The 16,958-nt window shown below is 40.6% G+C and overlaps 1 protein-coding gene across 4 annotated transcripts in view; it reads left to right on the top strand.

Annotated features, from left to right (window-relative positions):
- Window positions 1–16,958, top strand: part of LOC137341668 (plexin-B2-like) — a 241,438-nt gene that overhangs the window by 49,080 nt on the left and 175,400 nt on the right. For all 4 annotated transcript variants that reach the window (XM_068005021.1, XM_068005020.1, XM_068005019.1 and 1 more), the window contains exon 2: window positions 14,147–14,236. The gene's annotated coding sequence lies outside the window, so the exon portion shown is untranslated. The remainder of the gene's footprint in view (window positions 1–14,146; window positions 14,237–16,958) is intronic.

The raw sequence follows: 16,958 nt of genomic DNA, 5'->3' as shown, positions 1-16,958 counted from the left end.
AGCATGTAAGATAGTAGTCTTAATGGGGGACTTCAACCTTCACATAGATTGGGAAAAGCAGACTAGCAACTGTCAGAAAGGTAGCGAATTTCTTGAGTGTGTCCGGGATAGTTTTCGACAGCAGTATGTCCTAGAGGCAACAAGGGGGCAAGCCATACTAGATTTAGTAATGAGTAATGAACCAGATTTAGTTAACGGCTTAACTGTGTGTGAACATCTATCCAATAGTGATCATAACATGATCGAGTTCAATGTCGTGTTTGAAAGGGAAAAAAGTGAATCAGCTGCTAAGATTCTAGACTTGGGCAAGGCCTACTTCAATGGGATGAGAAAGAGACTGTCCACAGTAAACTGGAAAAATCTGTTAATGGGTAAAACGACTGATGATCAGTGGGAAATGTTTAAAGAAACATTTAACGTGATACAGAATCGGTTTATACCCCTGAGGGGCAAGAACACTACTTGCCAAAAAAAACAGCCATGGACAACTAAAGAGGTAAGGGACAGTATAAGACATAAGGAAAGGGTATACAAAAAGGCAAAAAATGGCACAGATCCTGGTGAATGGGAAAGATACAAAGATCAACAAAGGGTCACAAAACAAATAGTAATAGCTACAAAAAGAGAGTATGAAAAGAAACTCGCAAGGGCTATCAAAACCAATACCATAGTTATATTAGGAAAAAAAGGGTGGTCAGGAGCAGTGTTGGCCCCTTAAAAACTGAAAGTGGGGATATTGTCATTGACAATGGGGAAATGGTGGACATGTTGAACAATTACTTTGCGTCAGTATTTACAGTAGAAAAAGAGGATAGCATGCCGGAAATCCCAAGAAAACTAATATTGAATCGGGGACAGGGACTCGATAAAATTAACATAAGTAAAGCAACAGTAATGAAGAAAATAATAGCACTAAAGAGTGACAAATCCCCAGGACCAGATGGTTTCCATCCCAGGGTTTTAAAGGAAGTAGGTGAGCACATTGCGGATGCCCTAACTATAATCTTTCGAAGTTCTCTAGATTCAGGAACTGTCCCTCTAGATTGGAAAATTGCACATGTCACTCCGCTTTTTAAGAAAGGAGAGAGAGAGGGAAACCGGGGAATTATAGACCAGTTAGCCTAACATCTGTTGTGGGGAAAATGCTGGAGTCTATAATTAAGGATAGGGTGACTGAACACCTCGAGAATTTTCAGTTAATCAGAGAGAGCCAGCATGGATTTGTGAAAGGTAGGTCGTGCCTGACAAACCTGATGGAATTTTTTGAAGAGGTGACTAAAGTAGTGGACAGGGGAATGTCAATGGATGTTATTTATATGGACTTCCAGAAGGCATTTGATAAGGTCCCAAATAAGAGACTGTTAGCTAAGATAGCAGCCCATGGAATCGAGGGAAAAGTACGGACTTGGTTAGGAAGTTGGCTGAGCGAAAGGCGACAGAGAGTAGGGATAATGGGTAGGTACTCACATTGGCAGGATGTGACTAGTGGAGTCCCGCAGGGATCTGTCTTGGGGCCTCAATTATTCACAATATTTATTAGCGACTTAGATGAAGGCATAGAAAGTCTCCTATCTAAGTTTGCCGATGACACAAAGATTGGTGGCATTGTAAGCAGTGTAGATGAAAACATAAAATTACAAAGGGATATTGATAGATTAGGTGAATGGGCAAAACTGTGGCAAATGGAATTCAATGTAGACAAATGTGAGGTCATCCACTTTGGATCAAAAAAGGATAGAACAGGGTACTTTCTAAATGGTAAAAAGTTAAAAACAGTGGATGTCCAAAGGGACTTAGGGCTTCAGGTACATAGATCATTGAAGTGTCATGAACAGGTGCCGAAAATAATCAATAAGGCTAATGGAATGCTGGCCTTTATATCTAGAGGACTAAAGTACAAGGGGGCAGAAGTTATGCTGCAGCTGTACAAAACCCTGGTTAGACCGCACCTGAAGTACTGTGAGCAGTTCTGGGCACCACACCTTCGGAAGGACATATTGGCCTTGGAGGGAGTGCAACGTAGGTTTACTAGAATGATACCCGGACTTCAAGGGTTAAGTTACGAGGAGATATTTCACAAATTGGGGTTGTATTCTCTCGAGTTTCGAAGGTTAATGGGTGATCTGATCGAAGTTTATAAGATATTAAGGGGAACAGATAGGGTGGATAGAGAGAAACTATTTCCGCTGGTTGGGGATTTTAGGAGTAGGGGGCACAGTCTAAAAATTAGAGCCAGACCTTTCAGGGGCGAGATTAGAAAACATTTCTACACACAAAGGGTGGTAGAAGTTTGGAACTCTCTTCCGCAAACGGCAATTCATACTAGCTCAATTGCTAAATTTAAATGTGAGATAGATAGCTTTTTGGCAACATAAAGGTATTAAGGGATATGGGCCAAAGGCAGGTATATGGAGTTAGATCACAGATCAGCCATGATCTTATCAAATGGTGGAGCAGGCACGAAGGGCTGAATGGCCAACTCCTGTTCCTATGTTCCCATGTTCCTATTTTGGACTACAATACAATTCAAGCATTATTTTGCTTATGGGTGATTTAAACATGAAAGTAATGGTATTGTTGTTACTTGTGTCACTGCATCGTGTTTATCAAATTTATTTTGCTCCTAAAGGCTTTAAATGAAGACATTGCTCATTTAAACTTCTGCTACAATTATTATTCCAAAACATTGAATACACTGCAGCTAGTTTTCTACTTCAGTTTAGAGCTGTGCTCTAACTCACTAAAACTGAGTAAAAGTATAACATAGAGTGGCTTTAAAACATTGGGAGAGTTTAATAATCTATTTTGATACCTCAAAGATGCACACTGTCCTAGGATATTATAACCCGTGGATCCCCAAGGGCGATCGGAACCCCATGGAGTTTGCTATTACTTTTTTGTCTTGCCAGTGTCAGGCATGTGTGGAAACCTAGTGCCTTGTTTAGTTTCTGTAGCAAACTACTGAGAAACCTGCATTTGCAAACTTTGTTGGCCTGATATTTAGTGTACGTGCTCTCCCCACAGGAACATACCCCGCTTAACTAAATGCAGTGACTTTATGTGCAGTCAGCAGACCCAAGGCTTAGGCATCCTAAATGTGTGCAGGGATACTACTGGAGTTTAACCAGCTGAAATAGTACAGCTTACGAGTACAAAGCACTGGTAAACTCCTGACTACTTGGCCAGCTAAATCCAGCCTGTCAATTTGTGCATTGGTTTGAAAGGTTATTTGGAGCCAAAGTGGGAGAATCCCAGCCCCCAAAGCCTATTTTACCCATATTTTAGTGTGCTAGGTGAAACAAATATAGACTGACAAATGTAGGCTGATAAATGATCAGTTTTGGAAACTAATTATGTTTGGAAAGCCAGGCTGCCCCTACAGATGTTCTCAGTGTGGAATGTAAAGCACAGGGAAATTGTGAAGATTAGAGACTAGAACATGAGTGGGAAGAATAGCTCATCAGATCGAGAGTTGTAAGCAGGTCCATGACTGATTGATTGAAGAAATGTAAAGGATTTGACAGCAAGAAGAGTGAGCAATGAAGTTCATGGGAAGTTGAAATATGATGGTGAGGCTCATCTCAGTGTTGAGTAGGAGCTTGAAAATGAGACATACGGAAAGATAAATCCAAGGAACTAAAGATACATGTTTGGAAAGGAACAGCTGAGTATTGACATTTATCAATCCAGATAAGGTAATTTTATCTGGCAGAATTTTGGCACAACAAAAAAATTGCTAATTGTGTAGGAATTTCTAATGATTTTGTCTGGGTATAAAGTTAAGCATTTGTACCATTCAAAATCCGAGCTAGATATGGGATGGTTTGACTATTTGTCTCAAAATAGATTAATCAAAGGAGAGAAGTTCAATGGATAATGTTAATGAAAAGTATTTTATATTATTTCCAATATCAATTCAAATGAATAGTATTTGAAATTGTATGCAGTAGCTACTTTTGTATTTTAATATTGAAATATATTTCTGGGTTTCTTTTTGATTGAGCAACCAAGCTGCAGAATGGCCTTACACTGCCAAGTTTCCCCCACATTGCAGCAACTCATCTTGCCTTTTCTTAAAAAGATGTCACCTTTTCTCCTGTTCTTGGCCCATCTTGGACCAAGCTTCTTTCGCTAAGAGGCCAATCCAAATTGTAATGAGCATGTGACAGCAGCCCAATGAAGACTCCCCATCAGAATTTTTTGTCCTTCTCCCTTTCCTTTGCAGGGGGGCACCTGACCTTTGCTTAACTCCCAGCTGAGAAGAAGCACTGAATCTCTAACCCATCACTCCATCTCGACCCCTCTTTCTCCTTTATCTCATACTTTTCTTTGTTGAAGCAGCTCATAAAACATCCATGACCAAAAGTACACCAGGATTTAATGAGAGAAAAGATAGTAATGAAGCAAAGTAGAGGTTCCATAAAGTACAATAATGGCATAGAATACTGAAGCACCAACATGTGGCATCATTGTAGCGAGGGAGATTCTATTCCTTGTGCAGATGTATTGCTGATCTCTGCTGTTAAGAGGTGTGAAGCAAAGAGGCCAGGTACTTGTCAACAAGATGATGTGCAATTTAATGTTGGCTGTCTCCTGGTGATTAGTTTGGAGCAGCAGCAGCAGAAGAAGCCTGGAAGCAGGTTATGTAGCCAGCCTCTTCTCTGCACATGATGCATGGCATGGAAAGAGAAAGGAGGGATAATTCTCTACTTTTTTTGGTGAAGAATGAGCAACAGGAATCTAAAACGATGTTTGTTTGATTTATAGAATCATTTTATTTTAAAAACATTTTCTATAGTTTAAAAAAAAATCAGAAAGTAGGGAACATCTTGAAGTTTTAAATCCAATTGGTAACTTCACAAATACTTGATAGTCAGAAGCTATCACAAATCCAGTGAGATTAACTTCTGTATCTTCTTTTGATTTATAATAGACAATTTGGTACTCGAGCTGAATTTGAACCTGTACAGAGATGAGCAAAGTGGTATAAATCAAGACCGTTTCTTCATGTATCATTGTCAACCACACATACACCGTGTTGACTTTAATTGCTGCGGATACCAAGGACTTGAACAGATTGCACAATGAATAGTGTGCCATTTTAATCTACAACTTAGTGTTAACAATGAGACATTGGGCCAGATTTTACTGTCAAATTAATGTTTAGACTAACAGCTCACCATTATTCATGTGCAAATCGGACAGCAACTTCAGGACAGCGGAGATGCGCAGTTAGACGCGAAAATCCGGAAGTTGCTTTCCGAGATATGCCACTCCTCCATAAGCTGTGCGAAAACAGCATCTTGCCGTCTGGCTTCCCATTCAAATATATTGAACGGCGTGAAGTTCCTGTACTGACGTCATAGATACGGACTAAGCTCGCCACAAAAAATTAGGGCTTGTCCATTCCCGTCTAAGCACCCTTTTAACAGTGTAATAAGTCTTAATTAGTGCTAAATAACCTCTCTCTGGCACTGAAAATTAACTTTTACAAATGTGGCGCCTTATTCCTTCAGCTTTTCATTGTTGTAGATTTAAAAATAAATTTTTTTTTTTTTTCTTTATCTCTCTTACCTCTCTCTTAATCCAAGCTTTCTTTCTCTCTTTATTTCGCTTTCTGTACCTGATTTGACATTGAATTCACTATTCTAACTTATACTTCCTGGTTCAGACTTTGCACTGCTCATAACCAATCAGATTGAAGAATTGTTAAAGGAGATGCACAGTTGCTTGCCCTGTTCACACAGGTCTCAGATGCCCTGTAGAGGGCGCCATGCTGTTTGGCTCTCCTGCTGACGACAACTTGCCGTGCAAAACTCCATGGAAAGTTTATGGGCAAGTGCAAGTCTAACGGATGGCGGATGCTGTTCGTTTGCCGCTCACAGCAAAATCTGGCTCAATAAGTAAAGGGTTACTTAAAAGATCCTTCATTGCCCACTCTCTGTAATCCTTAGTCGAAATACCCATGTCCTTGGCTCAACTTTGAGTAACGTGTATCTTTAGTAACTGTTCACTTATGTACAAATTTTTTGTGCAATTTTAATTGGAATCCAAACCTCAATGAAGAATGAATTGGTCAGAATGCCTGAAAACACTTAAAGGCGAGGTCAGGGATAAATATCTAAGCAGGAGCTCAAAGTGTGAAGAATGTTTGGAGAAATGTGGAATGCAGTAACCCAGCAGTTAACTCAGTAGTATAATTTTGTAAAAGTATAAGAAATGTAACAGTATACCAATATCTCTGAAGCCAAGAAAAGGAGTCTGCCAATGAACCAAGAAAGGAGATTACAGATGGCTCGCTGTAGACGCCAAGTCTGCCAACGCCCTGCAGAGGAAGGCTGAACTATCTTGATGGTTATACTGCTATCAAATCAAAGACTGCGTATTGTTTTTATACATCATGGACTTAAGATAAAAGAGTGCAATTGCTACCTGTTAAACTACCATATAAACTTAAGTTTGCCAAGCACGTACTGCAACAGTGAAATTCACCTGCTATGATACCATGTTAGGTTGAATCCAGCTAATGCTGTGCAACTGAAAGCTTTACATTAAGTGGAACCCAGCCAAAACTGCAATACTGAGATATGTGTAGCTCACCAGCATTTGCTATCTGTGCTCCAACTGGAAACCTGGCAGTATGATAGTCACATCCTGAGTCAGTCATGTAAATTAATATCCAACAGGAGTATGCATGATGCAATCTACAGATATCTGGAACATTTCAAAGGAATAAGAATGGCAGGATTTTTTTTGATTGACAACGGAACTGGCCATTCAGAGTATGCCTTGGCTTCCTCTTTTAAGTCCTACTCCATCTGGTTTTGAAGTCAGGCAGTGGTGTCAGCCCTGTGAAAAGGGAGATATTTTAGTTTCAAGGATCTCCTAATTGTGTTATCTGAGTGTTGTCCATGCCTGTTCTGCATGCTTGTAGGAAGGCGAATGTTTGCTGGGTAGTTGGGAGAGGACATGTGAAAAGGCCACTGTGCTTATTCAAGTTTTTAAAATCCAGGTTCCTTTCCCATCCCAACTCCAGCATTGTGTTTGTGCTGGGTAAGGTTGAGGGATATCTGTGCTAAGTAATGAACAGTTTTCAAATCGGTCACACACAAGTCAGGTAGAACATCACCATGTGCAGACTAAAGTTGCTTTTATTCTGCCAGAACAAGGCACCTTAACTTCAACTTTCAAAGAGCATCTTGTATTGCATCAGTGGGACACTTTTTTTTTTCCTCTTTCATTTCCCGCACTGACCATCTTTGTGTTCTCTCTCAAACTGCCAATTTACATCAAAGTTTTGTGCTGAGAAAGTAAGTTGAGACTGGACACACTCATTCCACAGAAGATCCTTTCAAAGAGGAGACTTTCAAACCATCATTCTGGGATTAAACCCAGGTCCCAGAGACAAAAAGACGGCTGATCCACTGAGCTACCCAATGTCTCTACAATAGAGATCTGCAACTCTTACATAGAACCATAGAAAAGATACAGCACAGAAGGGGGCCATTCGGCCCATCGTGTCCGCGCCGGCTCGAAGAACAACCAGGTGCCCATTCTAATCCCACGTTCCAGCATCCGGTCCATAGCCCTGCAGCTTACGGCACTTTAGGTGCAGGTCCAGGTACTTTTTAAAAGAGTTGAGGGTCCCTGCCTCGACCACCAATTCGGGAGTGAATTCCATACACCCACCACCCTCTGGGTAAAAATGTTTTTCCTCATGTCCCCTCTAATTCTTCCACCAATCAGCTTAAATCTATGTTCTGTAGTTCTTGAACTCTCCGCTAGGGGAAACAGGTACTTCCTGTCTACTCTATCTAGGCCCCTCATAATTTTGTACACCTCAATCAAGTCTCACCTCAGCCACCTCTGCTCCAAGGAAAACAACCCAGCCTATCCAATCTCTCCTCATAGCTGCATTTTTCAAGCCCTGGCAACATCCTTGCAAATCTTCTCTGCACTCTCTCCAGAGCAATTACGTCCTTCCTGTAATGCGGTGACCAGAACTGCGCACAATACTCCAGCTGTGACCTCACCAGCGTTTTATACAGTTCCATCATTACATCCCTGCTTTTGTATTCTATACCTCTGCTAATAATGGAGAGCATTCCGTATGCCTTCTTCACAACCTTATATACCTGTACTGCCTCCTTCAGGGACCTGTGCCCGTGCACTCCAAGGTCTCTCACTTTCTCTACCCCTCTCAATATATTCCTGTTTACTGCATATTCCCTTTTACTGTTTGCCCTCCCTAAGTGCTGTTGACCGGAGGTCACCAGTTACGGTTATTGGCTTAGTACAAAGAGAAGAGTCAATTCTCTCTTAACTCTCAATTCACTTTATTCACGCCGTTAGATCATGTACATATAGCTTATACGTCTGGTTAGATACAGGCATGCAGTTTGCACCAGGTTATACAGTTTTATACCCAAACTAGGATCTAAACGCACACCCACTAGGTTTCTCTGACACTCCCTGAGTGGTCACAGAATATAAAGGATAATACCCGAAAAGGAGAGCTGACCCTGGCCAGGCGTTCCGTTCTCTCTCTCTCTCTCTCTCTCTCTCTCTCTAACTCGACGTCGTCTCTACGTCCCTGAAGTAGGTTCTTCCACTTCCGTGATGGTTGGTCTCCGGAGTCTTCGCTCTGGCTCCACGCCACAGATTCCTCATTCTTATTCCGAATCTTATCTCTTCAAGCTGTGTTGTCTCTCTCTCCCGTTGGTTTAGGCTTGCTTGCCTAGTCTATGTCTTCTCCTCATTGGCTCTGTCCCATGGACTTAGGTAGCATTACCTCATTACTCCTTTTCTAAATAAGGACTTGTGCCTTATCACTTCTCCTTTGTCTTTCACAAAACTTAGCTAATTCAAACTGGTTCCAGCCAGCTCAGGCCAGCAACTGAACTCAGGTTACTTCAGTTCAAAAGTTGCTTTTGCCTGTGTGTCAGCAGCTGGGAATCTCGGGTTACTGCAGCCCCTGGCCAACAGTGCATTACCTCACACTTTTCCGGGTTGAACTCCATTTGCCACTTTTCCGCCCACTCCACCAACCCATTGATATCTTCTTGGAGTCTACAGCTATCCTCTTCACTATCAAATATGGATAAGCAAGCTGATTGAGCAGTGGAGGTGTTTGTATTGCAAGGCAGTTTCTGACTCCATGTATGAACACTTCGTCCAAACATTACACCAATAGATAGATGGGCTTTCTTGTGCAGCCTGGAGTGGCCTGATCAATCAACCCATGAATAAAAAGCAGTTGATTTTTTTTATTTTACAAAGAATGTACAGCACAGAAACAAGCCATTTAGCCCAATAGGTCCATGCCAGTGTTTATGTGCCACATAAGCCTCCGCCCACCCTTCTTGATTTAACCCTATCAACATATCCTTCTATTCCCTTCTCCCTCGTGTATTTATCTAGCTTTCCCTTAAACTCATCTATGCTAGTTGCCTCAACTACTCCTTGTGGTAGTGAGTTCTGCATTCTAACCACTCTTTGGTTAAAGAAGTTTCTCCTGAATTCCCTATTGGATTTGTTAGTGACTATCTTATATTTATGGCCTCTAGTTCTGGTCTCCCCGCAAATGAAAACATCTTCTCTACGTTTACCCTATCAAACCCTTTGATAATCTTAAAGACATCTATCAGGTCACCCCTTGGTCTTTTTTCGAGAGAAAAGAGCTCCAGCCTGCTCAGTCTTTCCTGATAGGTATAACCTCTCATTTCTGATACCATCGTAAATCCTTTTTGCACCTTCTCCAGTGACTTTTTATTATGTGGAGACCAGAACTATTGCAGTACTCAAAGTATGGCCTAACCAAGGCTCTGTACAAGTTTAGCATAACTTCTCTGCTTTTCAATTCTATTCCTCAAAAAATGAACCCCAGTGCTTGGTTTGCTCCTTTTTATGGTCTTATTCACCTGCATCGCTACTTTTAGTGATTTGTTTTTCTGTACCACTAAATCCCTCTGCTCCTCTATCCCGTTTAGACTTTTACTATCCAAGCAGAATATGGCCTCCTTATTATGCCTACCAAAATGCACCACCACACACTTATCTATATTTAAATTCATTTGCCAATTACACGCCCATTCTGCAAGTTTATTAATGTCTTCCTATATTTTGTCGCAGTCTTCCTTAGTATTAACTATACCCCCTAATTTGGTGTCGTCTGCAAATTTCAAAAATGTACTTTCGATTCCCAAGTCCAAATCGTTTATGTACATGGTGAACAACAGTGGTCCCAGCACCAATCCTTCTGGAACACCACTTCTCACCTTTTGGCAGTTTGAGTAACTATCGTTTAACCCCTACTATGTTTTCTGTTTTGTAGCCAGCTTGCTATCCATTGTGCTACTTGTCCCCTAACTCCACATGCTCTGACCTTAGTCGTGAGTCGACTGTGTGGTACCTTTATCGAAGGCCTTTTGAAAATCTACTGCATTGCCCTTGTCTACACTTCTTGTTACTTCTTCAAAGAATTCAATAAGGTTGGCCAAGCATGATCTTCCCTTTTGAAATCCGTGCTGACTTTTTAATTATATTTTCAGTTTCTAGATGTTTCTGTATTACATCTTTGAGTATGGATTCCATTATCTTTCCTACCACCAACATTAAGCTAATTGGTCTATAGTTTATTGACTTGTTCATCTCCCTTTTCAAATATAGGAATCACGTTGGCTGTCTGCCTGTCCTCTGTCACTCTTACCTTTTCCAATGAATTTTTATATATATATATAATAGTGCCTCTGCTATCTCTTCCCTAATTACTTTCAATATGCGTGGATACAATCCATCCGGACCTGGGGTCTTATCCTCTCTCAGTTTGATTAGTTTATCAATATGTCCCCCCTTTCTATCCAAACTAATTTTAAAATTATATCTTAAGTAAAACCATCTTATTTCCCCTTCCTATTTATTTTGTTTTCCTTCCGGAACTTGTTGTTCTGGTATTGAAAATGTTACGGTGTTGCATTACACTGTCCTGTTTAATTTATCAATGATACTTATGTAACTATCCATAGATACTGGGGTGGTGCCAGAGGACTGGAGAATTGCAAATGTTACACCATTGTTCAAAAATGTTGTAAGGATAAACCCAGCAACTATAGGTCAGTCAGTTTAACCTCAGTGGTGGGGAAACTTTTAGAAACGATAATCCAGGACAGAATTAACAGTCACTTGGATGAGGGTGGATTGATTAGGGAAAGCCAGCACAGATTTGTTAACGGCAAATCATGTTTAACTAACCTGAGTTTTTTGATGAGGTAAGAGAGGGTAGAATGAGGGCAATGCAGTTGATGTGGTGTATGTGGATTTTCAAAAGGTGTTTGATCAAGTGCCGCATGGTAGGCTGATCAAGATTGCGGCCCGTGGAATAAAGGGGGCAGTTGCAACATGGAAACAGAATTGGCTAAGGGACAGGAAACAGAGAGTAGTGGTAAACGTTTGTTTTTCGTACTGGAGAGAGGTGTACAGTGATGATCCCCAGGTCATTGCTGGACCACTGCTTTTCTTGATCTCCTGATATGTATTAATGATTTGGACTTCAGTGCACAGGGCGCAATTTCAAAATTTGCAGATGACACAAAACTTGGAAGGGTAGTAAACAGTGAGGAGGATAGTGATAGACTTCAAGAGGATATAGACAGGTTGGTGGCAGATGAGCAGATACGTGGCAGAGACTGGGAAGATTGGGTTTGTTTTCCTTGGAGCAGAGGAGGCTGAGGGGGGACATGATTGAGGTGTACAAAATTATGAGGGGCACAGATAGGATGGATACTAAGGAGCTTTTTCCCTTCGTTGAGGGTTCTATAACAAGGGGACATAGATTCAAGGTAAAAGGCGGGAGGTTTAGAGGGGATTTGAGAAAGAACTTTTTCACCCAGAGGGTGGTTGGAGTCTGGAACTCACTGCCTGAAAGGGTTGTGGAGGCAGGAACCCTCACAACATTCAAGAAGCATTTGGATGAGCACTTGAAATGCCATAGCATACAAGGCTACGGACCAAATGCTGGAATATGGGATTAGACTAGACGGGGCTGATGGCCGGCGCGGACACGATGGGCCGAAGGGCCTCTATCCGTGCTGTATAACTCTGACTCTATGAAATTTAACAGAAAAATGCGAAGTGATACATTTCGGTAGGAAGAACGAGGATAGGCAATATAAATTAGGCGGCATAACTCTAAAAGGGGTACAGGAACAGAGAGATCTGGGGGTATATGTGCACAAATCGTTGAAGGTCGCAGGGCAGGTTGAGAAAGTGGTTTAAAAAAGCCATTGGGATCCTAGGCTTTAAAAATAGAGCCATAGAGTACAAAAGTAAGGAAGTCATGATGAACCTTTATAAAACACTGGTTCGGCCACAACTGGAGTATTGTGTCCCGTTCTGGACACCACACTTCAGGAAAGATGTGTAGGTTTTAGAAAGGGTACAGAAGAGATTTACTGGAATGATTCCAGGGATGAGAGACTTTAGTTGTGTGGCTAGACTGGAGAAGTTGGGGTTGTTTTCCTTGGAACAGAGACGGTTGTGAGGAGATTTAATAGGGGTATTCAAAATCATGAAGGGCCTAGACAGAGTAGACAGAGAGAAACTGTTCCCATTGGCGGAAGGGTCAAGGACCAGAGGACATAGATGATTGGCAAAAGAACCAAAGGTGACATGAGGAAAAGCTTTTTTACACAGTGAGTAGTTATGATCTGGAATGCACTGCCCAAGCGGGTGGTGGAGGCAGATTCATCATGGCCTTCAAAGGGGAAGTGGATAAGTACTTGAAAGGAAAAAATTTGCAGGCTACGGGGAAAGGGCGGGGGAGTGGGAGTGGCTGGATTGCTTTGCATAGAGCCGGCGCGGACTCAATGGGACGAATAGCCTCCTCCCGTGCTGTAACCTTTCTATGATTCTAACTAGAAACACTTGTCCTTCTGTATTTCCCAATGAATTACATTCATGTAGTTATAACATCTGTGTACTTGTTAGTTATCTAGTAGTACAGAATTGTTAACGTGGAACTACTGTTTACAACACTGAGAATCATAAATTTTGAACAGAAGGTTCAATATGTGTTATTTCTGGCCTGTGTTTTTAGTAGGGGATGGGTGTTGGTGTTACTATCAAACATTACTATCTGCCTCCAGATGAAGTCGTCTGATCCAAGTATGGAATTTCCCAAACACTCCCATTTGATCAAATCCCTGACTACAGCATTAAGTCTTCCCAGTAATTTTTAAAATCTTATTCCTCACTTTGTTTTAGTGAGCCCTATGTTAAATTTCACCTGAAAACTGCAAGCTTCTTTTAGACATTTATTTAGTGTTGTTTATATTCTTTGATTTTATATATTGTATAATTTTTGGCTATTTTTATTGACTTTGTTTGTAGAAATCATAATCCAGGGATAGGATTATTTTACCAGACTAGTTGAGTTTTATCAGGATGACCAATGTGGTTGGTCCTCATTGGGTCCTTTCTTAGTTTTAATCATGTAAAGCATCAATGACCTGCTAAAAGAAGCTCTCAGCACCTCCTGTTCTTTGCAGAATTGACAGTTCAGGATGAGTTACTCAATGGGGAGACCTTAACTCTGTTAAACTGACAGCATTAGCCTGGCCACTGGAGATTACATGTTTACTTTCGTAGACGAACTGTTATTGCTGACTCCTGGTTATTGAACTTGCATTCCCAATGTACTCATAGCACTGCTTGATGAAAAGAGTACACTGAACACACTTGTCGTGGCCAAAATTGCCAGGCAAAAGGCACTTCAGTAAAGAATTTCTTTTGGGGGGGGGCGGGGAGAAGAGAAAAAGACATAGGCCAAGCCCAGTTCAGTTCTTAAATTCTAGAACATCATGCCCCAAAACTCTGTGTGTTTTACAATGTAGATTTTTTTTCTGTTTTAGTAATGAAACAATACATTTTACAGTACCATGTATTGTCATTGCATTCTCTTATGTGCACACATCATTATGGCACCTCTCACTTGGATGAATACTTATATGAGAATTTCATCTCAGAACTGTATACAAAAAAGTAATCTGAGAATAAGTTCCAGTTCCAGTAGTTATGGGGGTAAAACTTTAGATGTATGCACAAAATTATACTCTAGATTTTAAAGGGTGTGTGTTCTTTTGTTTCCTAGAGAGCTTTGACCGATGTGGTCCTACAACATCACTGATCTCCGCTAACAAGACAACAATCTCTACATCAGGACATTGAGGCTATTTTAGAGGTATGAGGGATATATTGTCACTAAGATCATTTAGTTTACAGAGTCATGCTAATGCATTGTGCTGGCTAGGAGCCACCAGGAGCTGTGATTTGCTTCCTCCCTACAGCATGGGGAGTTAGATGCAGACAGCCATATCCTGAAGAGTGAAGTGTCTTTGTATTAATTAATAATTACTTGATTATTGTTCTATGTCTAATTTAAAATAATGCACAATACCACATTATTCATGTTTGTTCATTTATTCAGGTTTTTAAATATTTATAATAGAATATTTAAATGACCTCTTAAAAGGATTCTGCCCAAGAATATATCACTTTCCCCTGCCACACAAGAGGCACAATAGAGAAGCTGCTCACATCAAAGCAATATTTAATAATTCGCATTTCTGATTGTAAAATCCACTACTGTTGCTGTTTCATGTCTAATCATCTGTTCCAAATTTGAGAGTTGAGTGCTTACTATAGTGAAAAACAGAAAGCCAAATGGATTCTCTCTCCTTTTTATATATGTAAATGTAGCCTTGACACAGTTTGTCTTCATTTTAGAATCATCTCTACTGTTGCTTTTGGGTATGGTATGCTTAGACTGTTCTTACTGATTGGACGTTTTTCTGCCGTGTACTGGTGCAAGAACAGCATTTCTATAATAGTCTACAATGAAAGAAGTTGTCATGTAGGGGAAGCTGTATTTATGTTTGACAGTGGGTAGGGAAAATATTTAATGAGTAAACAACTTGCGTATCATTCAAGCCTGAAATATTTTCTGAATCCCACCTATAAAAGTACAGTATTCTATTATGTGTCTTACATTTTTGAGGATTTATTAGGATGTGGAAAATATTACAGGGTACTGACTCCAATGAGGACAGATGGACTTCAAAGTGACTTGTATATCCATTTGTAGGGCTGATATTCTATGGTGTGAAAGCCTTGCAGTGGTTGATTCATTCTAGAGACAAGTCTATCTTTTGCATCTCAATTGCAGGTATTGAGGGCAGCGTTTTTTATGGCTTTGTAGCAGAATTATCTGTACTTGTAAAGTCATGTCTGACCTCTTTGGTTCTGTGCTTGAGTAATACCAAAAAAGTGCTCTGTTTATCTTCTTTTGATTCAAATCATACCACTAAAGAATAAATCAGATACTAGGGGGAAAGGTTTCTTATTTGCAAACTTTAGCCCCAATCTCGAAGGTTGCTGCCTTCTGCCAGCTTCTCTTTCTCTCCTGTCCCCCCACAACCTCATCCATTTCCAAACCTTTTTTTTTCATAGAGCTCTATCGTACTCCTGTCAATGTCGCTCTATCATGATCCTTGAACTTGGTTTGCCACTTTACAGTCCTTTTGTTCTAACAGGTCTCAGCACCAACCTCCACATTAAGTACAACATCTGCACAAGCTAGAGAAACATTTTCCCAGCCTCATCCTCTCCTCCCACTAGTCATTTGTGTTTCGTGAGGTGAATTTGTGGTCATGGTACAACTTACGTAGTTCTACCACATTGAAGTAACTTGCGTGAAACTGTGCAATGACAGTAAGCTGAACAAGTGGATTTGATTTTGCACTTGAAAATGCTGTCTGTTATTTTCTAGTCTCTGTGTGACCACAGAATACTATAAAACAGAGTAGCTTTTCCAGTTCTGAGTAAGTGTCCAGATTTGGACCGCTGTAGGCACGTGTTGAAATTGCTTTGACAAAATTGAGGTCAGCAGTATTCCAAAAAAATAGCAATATGAATCCCTTTTATAGGAATGTAATGATATTTGTTTTACAAATAAAAGCCAATGGCATAACAGGCCCCACTGCACTACGCTGACTGAGGGACTCAAGGTTGAGAGAGGGCATGATCCAACCTTTAAATGCTGAGAGGAATGGATAATGTAGATGTAAACAGGTTATTATCCTTGGATAATGAATACAGAGCTAGACAACATTAACAAAGCTAAAGCAAGATTTGGAAAAAATCCTGCTGAGAGCTATTTGTGTGAATAGACCCAGCTAAAGCAGTTAATATTGTGCTGATTTAGGAAAGAGATTAAGGATTAGGAAATCTGCCTGGAACATGATGTTCCTGAGCTGTTGTGAGCATGGAATTGTGCTGCCAAGGATTTATAATGTAGCATATCTGATTAGAAAGGAAGTTTAGCTTGATGGCCCTCTTCAAAATTGACAGGGAGGGGGAAGAGAAAGTAGCTTTGCACTCTTCAGGAGCTGAACTAGATTGAGAAGGGTCCATGGTAGAACAGACTGCGTGTGATCTGTGGAAGGAGCAGACTTGATGGGATGATTCGGCCTTTTCACATTCTATGCTTTGTTCTTGTGGACACTGAACGTTCTAATCCAGATGCTATAAACCAAGTAAATTGGTCAGGTGTAGCTTTCATTTACAAAATTATCCAGCAAGAGTTTTTAGTTTCAGTTCTCACTTTCAAATAGAAATTCTGCAGAAGTGATTGCTATCAAAGGGTGAATTTATACTGCAACTTGAGCATTGCTGCAAAGCAGTATGGCTCTGGATTTGGTTCCCAACGGACTGTACAAGACCCACTGGAATAGGCAGTTGTGTACCACTTCGGTGTATGACTCCAGTGTGGTATCAAATCTAGTTTCCAAAATATTCAGTGGCTCATTAGGCCAGTTGGAAACTTTTGAAACTTATTTAAAGGTATTTGGATTGCAGATAGTCCAGCCCATGTTCTATTTGTATTTACCAGTCAGGAGCGTAAG

The sequence above is a fragment of the Heptranchias perlo genome, chromosome 24 (assembly GCF_035084215.1).
Source record: "Heptranchias perlo isolate sHepPer1 chromosome 24, sHepPer1.hap1, whole genome shotgun sequence".
Lineage (NCBI taxonomy): Eukaryota > Metazoa > Chordata > Chondrichthyes > Hexanchiformes > Hexanchidae > Heptranchias > Heptranchias perlo.
Note: the sequence above shows the minus strand (reverse complement) of the source record. Positions and strands in the feature narration are given on the sequence as shown.